At 47.0% G+C, this 10,009-nt stretch overlaps 1 protein-coding gene across 4 annotated transcripts in view; it reads left to right on the forward strand.

The window, feature by feature from the left end:
* The window catches only part of Large1 (LARGE xylosyl- and glucuronyltransferase 1), a 581,831-nt gene that overhangs the window by 2,436 nt on the left and 569,386 nt on the right, over positions 1 to 10,009 (forward strand). For 3 of the 4 annotated variants that reach the window (XM_029568308.1, XM_029568310.1, XM_008843101.3), the window contains exon 1: positions 7 to 533. The exons of the other annotated variant lie outside the window; for it this stretch is intronic. The gene's annotated coding sequence lies outside the window, so the exon portion shown is untranslated. Of the gene's footprint in view, positions 1 to 6; positions 534 to 10,009 lie in introns of those variants that run through there. 4 annotated transcript variants of the gene reach the window in all.

Raw genomic sequence — 10,009 nt, forward strand, 5'->3', positions numbered from 1 at the left:
GTCCGCCTGCTCGCCGCTCGGCCGGGCTGTGCTGCCTCTGCCCCGCCGCTGCGCCCGAGCCGGGGCTCCCGGAGCTGGGGGCGCGGCCGCGCTCGCCTCGTCGGGCCGGGTGCTGGCAGGCCCTGCCCTGAAGGGACGAAGCCACGCGGAGCGCGGGAGGTGGAGCCGCCCGACTGCCGCTCCGCGTCTCTTCCCGGCGCGGGTTCCCGGGACCCGAGCTAGGGCGGCCCCAGGCCACTGCCCATGCGGGGCGCCCCCGGCTCGCAAGAGTCCTTCCGGCGGGGAGCAGCTCCAGGCGGCAGCCCGGCAGGAGGAGAAAGAGGGGACTGTGCTCAGCTCGGGCGACGCCGACCTGCCCCGTGGCGTTTGGAGCCCAAGGCTGTCCCGAAGTCTGCGCTTGGCACCGACGCTCCGGCTAGAGCCACGCCGGTCAGGATCCCGACCCGGACCCCCTGCACTTCGGAGGCGTCGTTGTCACCGCGTCACTCAGCTCTTCCGCGGTCTCCCTCTGCCTCGGGGTAGTCACGGCCAAGGTAAGAGCCCCGGGGTGCCAGAGATCGCCCGTGGTGGTGCCGAACAAGTTACCCGAACCTGTGGCTGGCACCCGTGTGCTTCGCATGCGGGCCAAGAGGAGGGAGGTGGACACACAGCCACGTTTGCCTTGGTTGTGAGCCCTGGAGGGGCAGGAGGTGGAAGACCCCGCATCTGCGATGTGCCCAGGACTTGTCTCAGGGCGTGCCAGGCTCATAGGTACGCAGGATGCTGATGGGTTAGAGCAAGGGGGAAGTTTCTCGTCCACTCCTGAGATGCTGCGTTCCCATTCCGGTGCTTTTCCCTGGTCCTGTTGGCCCTGAGTATCTGTACTTGAGAGAGCCCGCTGTGTTTAGACAGGTCTCTCTCTCCTCGCTATTCACCTCCCTTTTGTGATGAGATGCCCTGGAGAACTTTTCTCTTAGTTGCAGAGGCCGATTTGGGGGGTGTGGTGTGCAAACACAGTTTTCAAGTACCTCTTTAGGACAGTGGTTAGTTGGCATCGATACCTGTAGGGGAGAAGACCCAATCAACACATCAGTTAGTGTACAGCGGTCCAGAGTTACTGTAAACGTCATTGCTTCTGAAGGTTGGGATGGAGGCTCCAAAGTTTGTGAATCCTTAAGTTCTGTTGTTCATTGCCTTGTTACCTCCTTCGAAATGCGCCTTCTATGCAACCGCAGTTCTGCAAGCCTGTCTTGGCCTGTTTGAAATTTATTAAACCTATGAGTACGCCCCCCCCAACAATCAGATTTTAAATGGGTCACTTGGGAGGGAGCAGATTGTCTTTTGCACACCCAGTCCATCCCCTGGGCGACCCTGTTTAATGGAGATGGATCTTTTTTTCTGTCCCTGTGCTGATGTACCTCGGTTGGGCAGGCTTCTGCTGAATTCTGAATCCGTGAATTTTGTCACTCAGTCCATTAAAATGAGCTCCTGAGGGAGCAAAATAGCAGCTTACATTTTCTGTGAATGTCACAGGAAGTTTTACAGGGTCTTATGTAAGTGCCCCAAGAGAGAACTCAGACTTCTGCTTCAAGGGGACACAGGGAGGGGGACAGGTGGGGGCGGCACATCACCTAAATGTAGATGCATGCTCTGACACAGGTAGGGACCCAAAGGGCTTATTCAGCCTCGGTGGAGGCAGTCACTTCAGGCTAATGCTCCTTGGTGCCTCCCTTTGCCTTCCCACCTCAGGATCAGCTTTGATAGACTCAAAATAAGGGAAGGTTCTAAATTAGGAAAAGAACAAGTGGAGATTTCTTCTCTCATTTCTCACAAATGGGTGACATGAATGAATTACCATAGTGCTGGGGCCTCACTGGGGGAGGAAAAAAAACTAAAAGAAAACTGGCATGGAGAGTTCACACATCTCTTGTGTCCTTTTATTTTTCAAGAGTGCTTTATTTTAGTGAAAATTGCTTGAGGAGAACACACATTTACAGAGCTTGGCCTTGTTAATTCCATTCTAGGAAGGAAATGATCTCAAAGAGAGAGGCAGAAGTCACCAAGATTTAGATGTGAGGTTTGTGAGAGTGGGAAAGAAAGGCAGCACCCCCCAACCCCAGCAGGATGGAGCAGCTTCTGAAGCTGAGATCCTGCCCCACTGGGTGAGTGGGGGCTGCCTGCAAGTGTGATCCCTCTTTGCTTCATGAAGTGGGCTGAGTTGTGGGCTAAGGTTTTGATGTGAGATAATGCATATTCCTTTGGCTTTTAAGTTGAAACTGGAAGAGCCTTAGAAATAAAATGAAAGGTTTTCTCTTCTCATAGATGCGGGCCGGAAATGCTTGCTCTCTGAGGAAGGTGGTCATTGTTGCACTTGGATCCCCGTGTCTGAGCTGTTCTTTCAAGTCCATGCTGAAGGCAGGACGCTACTTCCCAGAGTGTCTCCATCCTTCAGCCACCTCCAGGACACTAGGGGGGCAAGTTTTCTAGTCTACCATCAATGACGAAAGCACAAAGACTGAAGACCAGTGCTGGAAACAGCCATGGCTTCTCTTTAAAACTCAGGATCCTACCTTTGGTACTCACAGATCCTACCCAATCTGTGCTTGCACTGATACTGAATTCCAAGTGCTTGAACAGTAGGCCTGGTCTCATCTCAGTGTCATGTGGACAACTTGGGTCTGGTTAACTGTAAAGTGCTATGGGAAATTCTGGAAAGACTCAGTTATAGTGTTCAACTATAGAGGGCTATAGTATGTTTTGGGAACATAGAGCCTCCTGAAACTTTACCTTTGGACACTGGGCCTTGTTAACTTTAAATTCCTTAGCAGTGCTCATAATGAATCCTACCCTCTTTGCCATTCTGAAGATCAAACCTAGGGCCTCATGCTTGCTAGACAAGTGTTCTACTATTGAGCTATATCCCTAGCCCCTCTTATTTTGGTTTTTGGCCTACATATCCCATGCAGTCTTAAAAATGTTTCTTCAAAAACATCTCTGAAGTCAGTTCCATCAAACTTAACATTTCTTTCTGTCATCCTCTTACCCCGATGGTAACATAACATTTGACAGTGTGGTTGGACTTTCAGCCGAGATGTGCTCTGCACTTTTAACAGCATTAAATCATTAGTGTCTGGGATTCTTCCAGCAGAATTAGAAGATAATTGTATTTCCCTGAAGAACAAAGCCCTATGGCCCAGGTCTGCCCATAGCAGCCAGCTCTGCTGAAAGCTGATCCCCAGTCATGGAAGACATTCAAGGTGGAAGGACAGTTTAAGAAAGACCACCCATTCTAGAATATAGGCACAGAAAGGGCAAATATCACCAAGATGTGGGTCTTGCAGGAGTCTCACAAGCCTGATTCAGCATGTAGAATTAGACTTTGGAATCTGTGGGTTTGGGCAGGTTGTTTCACTGCCTTGAATTCTTGGATCTGTTAGACCTCATTGGTGACCTTTTACTTGTATGTATAGGTAGCTTAAGGTATTTAGGTAATTTAAGGAGAGCTGTTACTGTGGTCTAGGAAAAATGGTCAGCATAAAGCCTTGTTTCCACTATTAAGGCTTTATAGATTGAGTCTCATAGGTGCAGTGCAACCAAGGAGTAAGCAATTGAAAGAGGGAAATACCACATTTGCCGTTGAGCAGCAAGTAGTGAAAACCCATCCTGGGAGCTAATGTGCTGTGGTCCTAAGGCACAAAAGAAGTTTTGTGAATTTGAGGGAAGCCAGTTGGCCGAGGTGGAGGAAAAAGCCGAGGCAGAGTGCTGGCCTTCTGTGGGGTCCGTGAACAAGGTGAAAGTGTCTTTGCAACCAGAGATTCTCTGACAGGCAGGAACAGTAGTGGTTTGGGGGTGTGCTTCACTGCACTAGTCTGGCGTATTGGACAATGTGACATTGATATTTGGAAAGCAGTGGGTGGACGCCAGTAAAGTTACAACTTCCTACATATAGTTTGGAAGCTTCTAATTTAGCAAATAGTGATTAATTGTGCGTGTTGTGTTAAGTGCTGTACTGTGTGCTAAGGTCATGGAGGTTCTGATTTTGGCTCATTGTCCTTTGGGGTGGGGTAGGGGAGGAGCAGACCGCCATCCACTCTGTAAGCTGAGTACTACTGTGCAGGTATGTCTAAAGGATGACTTTGAGATTGCTGAGATGGTGGGAATAAGGGAGGTTCAGTCAGACAGAACAGCATGGAAAGCTCAGTGTGCACAGTATGTGGAAAATAATCAGTGAATAATGCAGCTGAAAGGTGAGATGCGGGAGAAAAGGAAAGTTTGGAGTCAAGATAATACAAAGGTCCCTCATCAGCACTAAGTCTGCCCTCCAGTACAAGAATCACATCTGGGACCTTTCTTATATGATCACACAGCAATGGGAAAAACAGCTAAGTTACTTAACACATGGTACAGTGTGTGCATGGGGGGGAACTCTTACTGTTAGAACAAATTTCATTTTGTCAGATTTGCTTCAACATACAGTTATGGGTGTTTAGCTCTTGGAAAGATGTTCCATCTACATTTGTTCTGTGGGATGAGGAAACTATAGTCCATCCCTTGGTCTTGGTATCTGAGGGGTTTTTGGTTCTTAGGTCCTCTCCCCCTCTTGATACCAACCTCCACAAATGTCCAAGCTCCTTGTGTGAGATGGTGTAGTGTTTGCATATGACCTCCGCAATCCTCCCATATAGCTTAAATCACCTCTGACTATTTATAATCCCTACCCCAAAGGAAATGGTATGTAAATGGTTGTTCTATTTATCTGTTTAGGGAGTAATGGCAGGGCAAAAAAGTATATATGCTCCATATAGATGCAATTAAAAAATTTTTTTAATTAATTATTTTTGTTTTATGTGTATGCGTCTATTTGCCTGCCTGGAGATAAGTGCACTCTTGTCGTGCAGTGCCTGCCGAGGTCAGAAGAGGCTGTCGGATACCCTGGGACTGGAGTTATAGACAGTTGTTAGCTGCCATGTGGGTGCTGGGATTTGAACCCCAGTCTTCTGCAAGAACAACCTGTGTTCTTAACTGCTGAGCCGCTGTGTTCTTAACTGCTGAGCCGTCTCTCCAGCCCCCAGATGTAATTTTTAATGTATTCTGACTGCTGTTGGTTGAGTGCTTAAATGCAGACCCTCTGATCTACAGGGCTGAATATGTGTGAGGAAGAACCACAGTAGTGATGTAATAATACTGAAGGATCTGAGTGAGGATGGACATGCATAGTTGCAACCTTATTTTTCAGGGTCAAGTATATTTAGTTTTTTAAGAATAAGAGCTAGGGCAGAGGAGTAAAAGGGGTGTGTCTGTCTGTGTTTGTGTCTGTGTGTCTGTCTGTGCCACTTTTATATTTGCCTGTTTACTTTCCGGTTTCTATCCCTGGTTGAGTGGGTTGATTTAAGTGAACTCAGGTGATTGGCGGTCTCTGGATTTCAGGCACTGTCAGTAAGGGTTGTTTATCTCACTAGCAGTTTAGAAACCCAGAAAGGGCAAGGTGTAACCTGAAGTAGTTAGTGGTAAAGCTCAGAGTACCAGGTAGGACTTCAGCTTTCTACTCTGAAGTGGGAAGAGCCCTGCTGAGTTGAAGGGTGGGCTCTAGGCTGAAATGTGAAACACAGCAAATACTGCTGAGAATCTTAGCCTTTGCTATATTGGTTGCAAACTCCTATGATGTACCCTCCGAGGCCATGAACAGAGGCCCTGTTAGACTTACTTGTTTGCTCCTTGTGCATGGTGCTAACCTGTTGATTCTGGAATGTTACACTATTCTTTGCCTGCTACTTGAGAAAGAAGTGCTTTGTGATTAAAAACAGAACAAACAAAAAATGTTGACCATTTCAACTGTTTCAAAATTAGCTAGATAAGCTGGGCATGGTGTTGGATCTCCATGTAATTTCAAGGCCAGCCTGGTCTCCATAGTGAGCCCCAGGACAGCTGGGGCTACAAGGAAACCCTGTCTCAAACACACACACACACACACACACACACACACAAAGTAGATAAAGACTGAGTTGGTCCTTCCAGAGCGAGCCTGGCTTGTAACTTGGAGAGGGAAACACTTTCATTTAACCTTATGGGGAGCTGTTGGGTAAATATGGAGAAAAAATAGAGCAGAAGATGGTGTGTGGAAGGGCAACAGAGGAAGAATCCACCCTCCTTGTTTTTATGTCTTCAGACCCGAGTTGCTTCTTTCTGTGCTGCTTTACCTCTGTTTCCTGGGGTGGCAGCTCTTTTGGAAAGAGGAAATCTGAAGACAGTGCACTGTAAATCTGAGATGCTATGTCACGTCATTATTTGAATATTGAAGCTAAGTGGGAGAGTGCTCTCTATTTTAGGAGAACTTGGCATATAAAGCCAAGTAATTTAAGTAATTGTTTGAGTGGTGAAAAGATTTTTTTTTATATTATAAAAGTGATTTATTGTGGGCTTCCTTTTCATAGCTGCTCCTTTATTTTATTTGAAATTATTTGATTAATACAATCCTGATGGACCATTTTGGGAGTCTCTCTGTTAGGTAAAGCCAGAGACTTAAAAAAAAATATTTTACTTATTTTTATTTTATGTGTATGTGTGTATTGCCTGCATGTAGGTAGGTGCACCCGTGGTGTTGTGCAATGCCCGCAGAGGACAAAAGAGGCTGTCGGAGCTCCTGGAACTGGAATTACGGACAGTTGTTAGCTGTAATATGGGTGCTGGGATTCAAACCTGGGTCTTCTGCAAGAACAACCAATGTTCTTAACCGCTGAGCCAACTCTTCAGCCCCAAAGCCAGAGACTTTACACACATAAACTAGGATGTCTGTAACAGATAGCTTACTTGGCTCACCTGCCAAGAAGCCCAGTACTGAGTCTGTTGCAGAAAGAAGTATGGAGTTATTTAAATGATCAAGCCCATGGTGTAAGTAAATTTACTCACATAAATGTGGTGGATTCTGCATTTGGCTGAGCTCTTCCTGGAGAGTCCTGTTATTACTACCCATCCTCATGAGTGCCCCACCTACACTTCCATTTCACCACTAAGAATATTTCAAGAACTCAAAGGGAAAAAAAGGTAGGAATTTCTGGGATTCTGAGTTTTCATAATTTTTTAAAATTATGTGTGTGTATGGGGTGTCTGAGGTGGTACCATGTGCTGTGGTGCCCATGTGGAGATCAGATGACAAGCTGTGGGAATCATTTCTTTCCTTCTGCCGTGCAGATTCTGGGGCTCAAAGTCAGGTTATCAGGTTACCAAGCACCTTTACCACCGAGCCATCACACTGGCCCACTTTTCATAATTCTAAAAAAAGGGGGAAATTATATATGTCTGTGGGCTCTTTTTTTGTTATCACAGACCTAGTAAGGGTTTAGGGTTTTTGTGGTTTTTTTTTTTTTTTTGTCTCATATATAAAGTTTCCGAGAGAGTTTGCTCTAGGGATGGAATAAAATGGAGGCGTTTAAGGCTGCAGAGGTAATTTTGGCGCTGCAGGTAATCACAGGCTGGGGTGGAATGGAAAAGTGCATTCTCACCTGTAATTTGAGCCTCTCTTGCCACATTATGGGGCTGTGCTTTGGACAGGCAGTGGACGCGATAGAAATGGAGCTCCGACTAATGGGAGAGCTTTGCTCTTAATAAGATCCTTTTCTGAATTACCAAAGCCAATTGGAAAGAAAGGGCTTGGCTGATCTTTCTAGCTTTCCATGGTGGCATTAGTTTGGGGTGTGGGGGGGGGATTTACTGTGGAATGCACTCAGGTGGGGATTTCTTTTTTCTTCTTTTTTTTAAAATTTAATTTCATCAGTGAATCAGCGCTCTTGAATGTTACTTTGTGTTTAGAGATGGTCACTACTTCAGACGTATAACACAAACATCTTTTTCTTATGGAGTAAGGTTATATTTCATGGCTAATGGGAAGCTCCCACCGACCCCACTACCTTTGATTTCCAGAACAGTTAGTTGTGTGGATTCTTAATAAGCCAGTAGTATAGTTCAGCTTTGCTGACACACATCAGCTCTTATCTGTGAGTGGCATTTACTGTTTGATTCAGGAGCCAAGAGAGGTACAGGCAGAGGGATAAGTAGGTGTATTTTTCCCACCTCCAGAGTGCTGCCTGTCGCTTAAAGCATTGGTCTGTATTAAAGTAAGTAGTCATCGTGTCTGCCCCCAATGATGTGTTTAATGAATGAAAGAATGGTCTTGTTTCACACTTGGGGTAGAGTGATCATGGTGGGAGAAAGTTCTAGTAGACCAGTGTGAATGCATTGGTCTTGGGCTCCTGGAGGCCACTCCAAGGAGCTTACATTTCAAACCGTGAGGACTTTTTGTATCAAAATAAATTTTCTAAGTGCCCATTGTTGTGGGTGGCACATCCATGGTGCTGTATAAAAGGAAGAAAAGTGCATTATTGGAATGGGTCCTGAGTTCTTTTCTCTGAGTATGGTGGGTTTTAACTTCTCTGGAATGAGAGGAATGGGTATGCTCTCATGCTGCTTTAAGTTCAGATGCCAAGTTATCCTGGAAATGCCCTGAAAAGCATTCTCAGTACAACAAGCCTTAGGGTGATTGGGGGTATCATCAGATTTCTAATGCTGGTGACAGTGACTGTGGCATGAGCTGCCTGCAGTTCGGGCTGGGATTCCAGTGTTTAGGGGACGGAATAGATGTCGGGGATTGGAGGCAGGGTCCCCATCTCAGTGGGAAGAGCTCTCCTCTGTCTTGTGTGTGTACCTTTCCCCTTCTGTATTGAAAGATTTGCTTCTACCTGGGTTTCTCAGGGTCACAAGGTAACAGCTTCTCTATGTGAACAGAGAGACTGTGCTAGGATACCATCAGCCAGCCTGAAGGAGATATCTGAACCCCTGAAACAACACCTTCATCCAGCTGGAACAGTGAGGCTGAGGAGGTAAGGAGAATTATCCACAGGGAAGGCAGGACTAGTCTAGGCTCCCTGTCCTCCATCCCCCTTAGCCTTTGGTTGCACTGTTGCACCCCCCGAATTCTAGGCTCTGTCCTTAGCCTTCTTCCCACTTTTTCTACACACTCTATAGTCTGTTCAACTCCCCAAACACCTTCCTTTGTATGAAACACAGTTTCATCACGGCCACTCTCATCTTTATGAAACCCCATGAAGTGTGGGGTTTCTTTCTTCTACTTGATGAATGGGAAGTTGAGGCTTGCCCAGGTCATCTTTGACTCAACTCTTAGTGGTTAGGGTGTCAGTCTGGTTGTCTGAGGGCTGACCTTATCCTGGCTTCCCTGCCTCCAGCCTCTGGAGCCCCTGATCCTTACTTCCTCTCTTGGATGACCTTGATACTGCTGCTGCCTTTGCTGAGTCAGACCCTGCTGTCTGGTCACAGTCTGTCCGTCATGACCAGAGGCTCTGTGACCCTCCATGTCTTTATGGGGTTCCCTTTGCTCACCAAACCTACATTCATCAGGCTCTTGCCATGTGCAGGAACAGAGGTGTGGTGATTATTTATCCACTACTCCTGACCCAGGAAGGGAGGTAAATATCAATAAAGGCAGGAGCTTTGGGAAAGATGAAGGACAGCAGGGGCATGTGCTAGGTGGCTTGAAGGAATCAAAGAAGAGGATGGTGATGCACTTGAGTCCTAGTGACTCATAAATGAGAGGATGGAGCTAGAGGAGGCAGTATCCAAACCAGGATGAAACCACAGACACTTCTGGTTGGCATTGGCAGCACCTTCACGCTTTCTATGGTCCCTCGCTGGGGCTGAGTGACTAGGTTACACCCATCCTGAAATCTGTGGGAGCGCCTGCTAAGTTCCTAGAGCTTAGGGGATCCCTTGACACATGTATTAAATTAAACCGAGGGACTTCTGTCCTTCCCCTCAAGAAATATAGTTGAAGAGGTTGGAGAAAGATGTGATGAGTTATGGACAAGAGAAGATGCACATGAACAGCAACAGTGGACGGAAGGAATGTGGCAGGAATGGTGGGGAGGTGAGGATGGGGAGGTGAGGGTGGGGAGGTGAGGATGGGGAGGTGAGGGTGGGGAGGTTAGGCTGGGGAGGTTAGGCTGGGGAGCTTAAGATGGAG

Source organism: Nannospalax galili, unplaced genomic scaffold (assembly GCF_000622305.1).
Source record: "Nannospalax galili isolate Female #2095 unplaced genomic scaffold, S.galili_v1.0 scaffold39, whole genome shotgun sequence".
NCBI lineage: Eukaryota > Metazoa > Chordata > Mammalia > Rodentia > Spalacidae > Nannospalax > Nannospalax galili.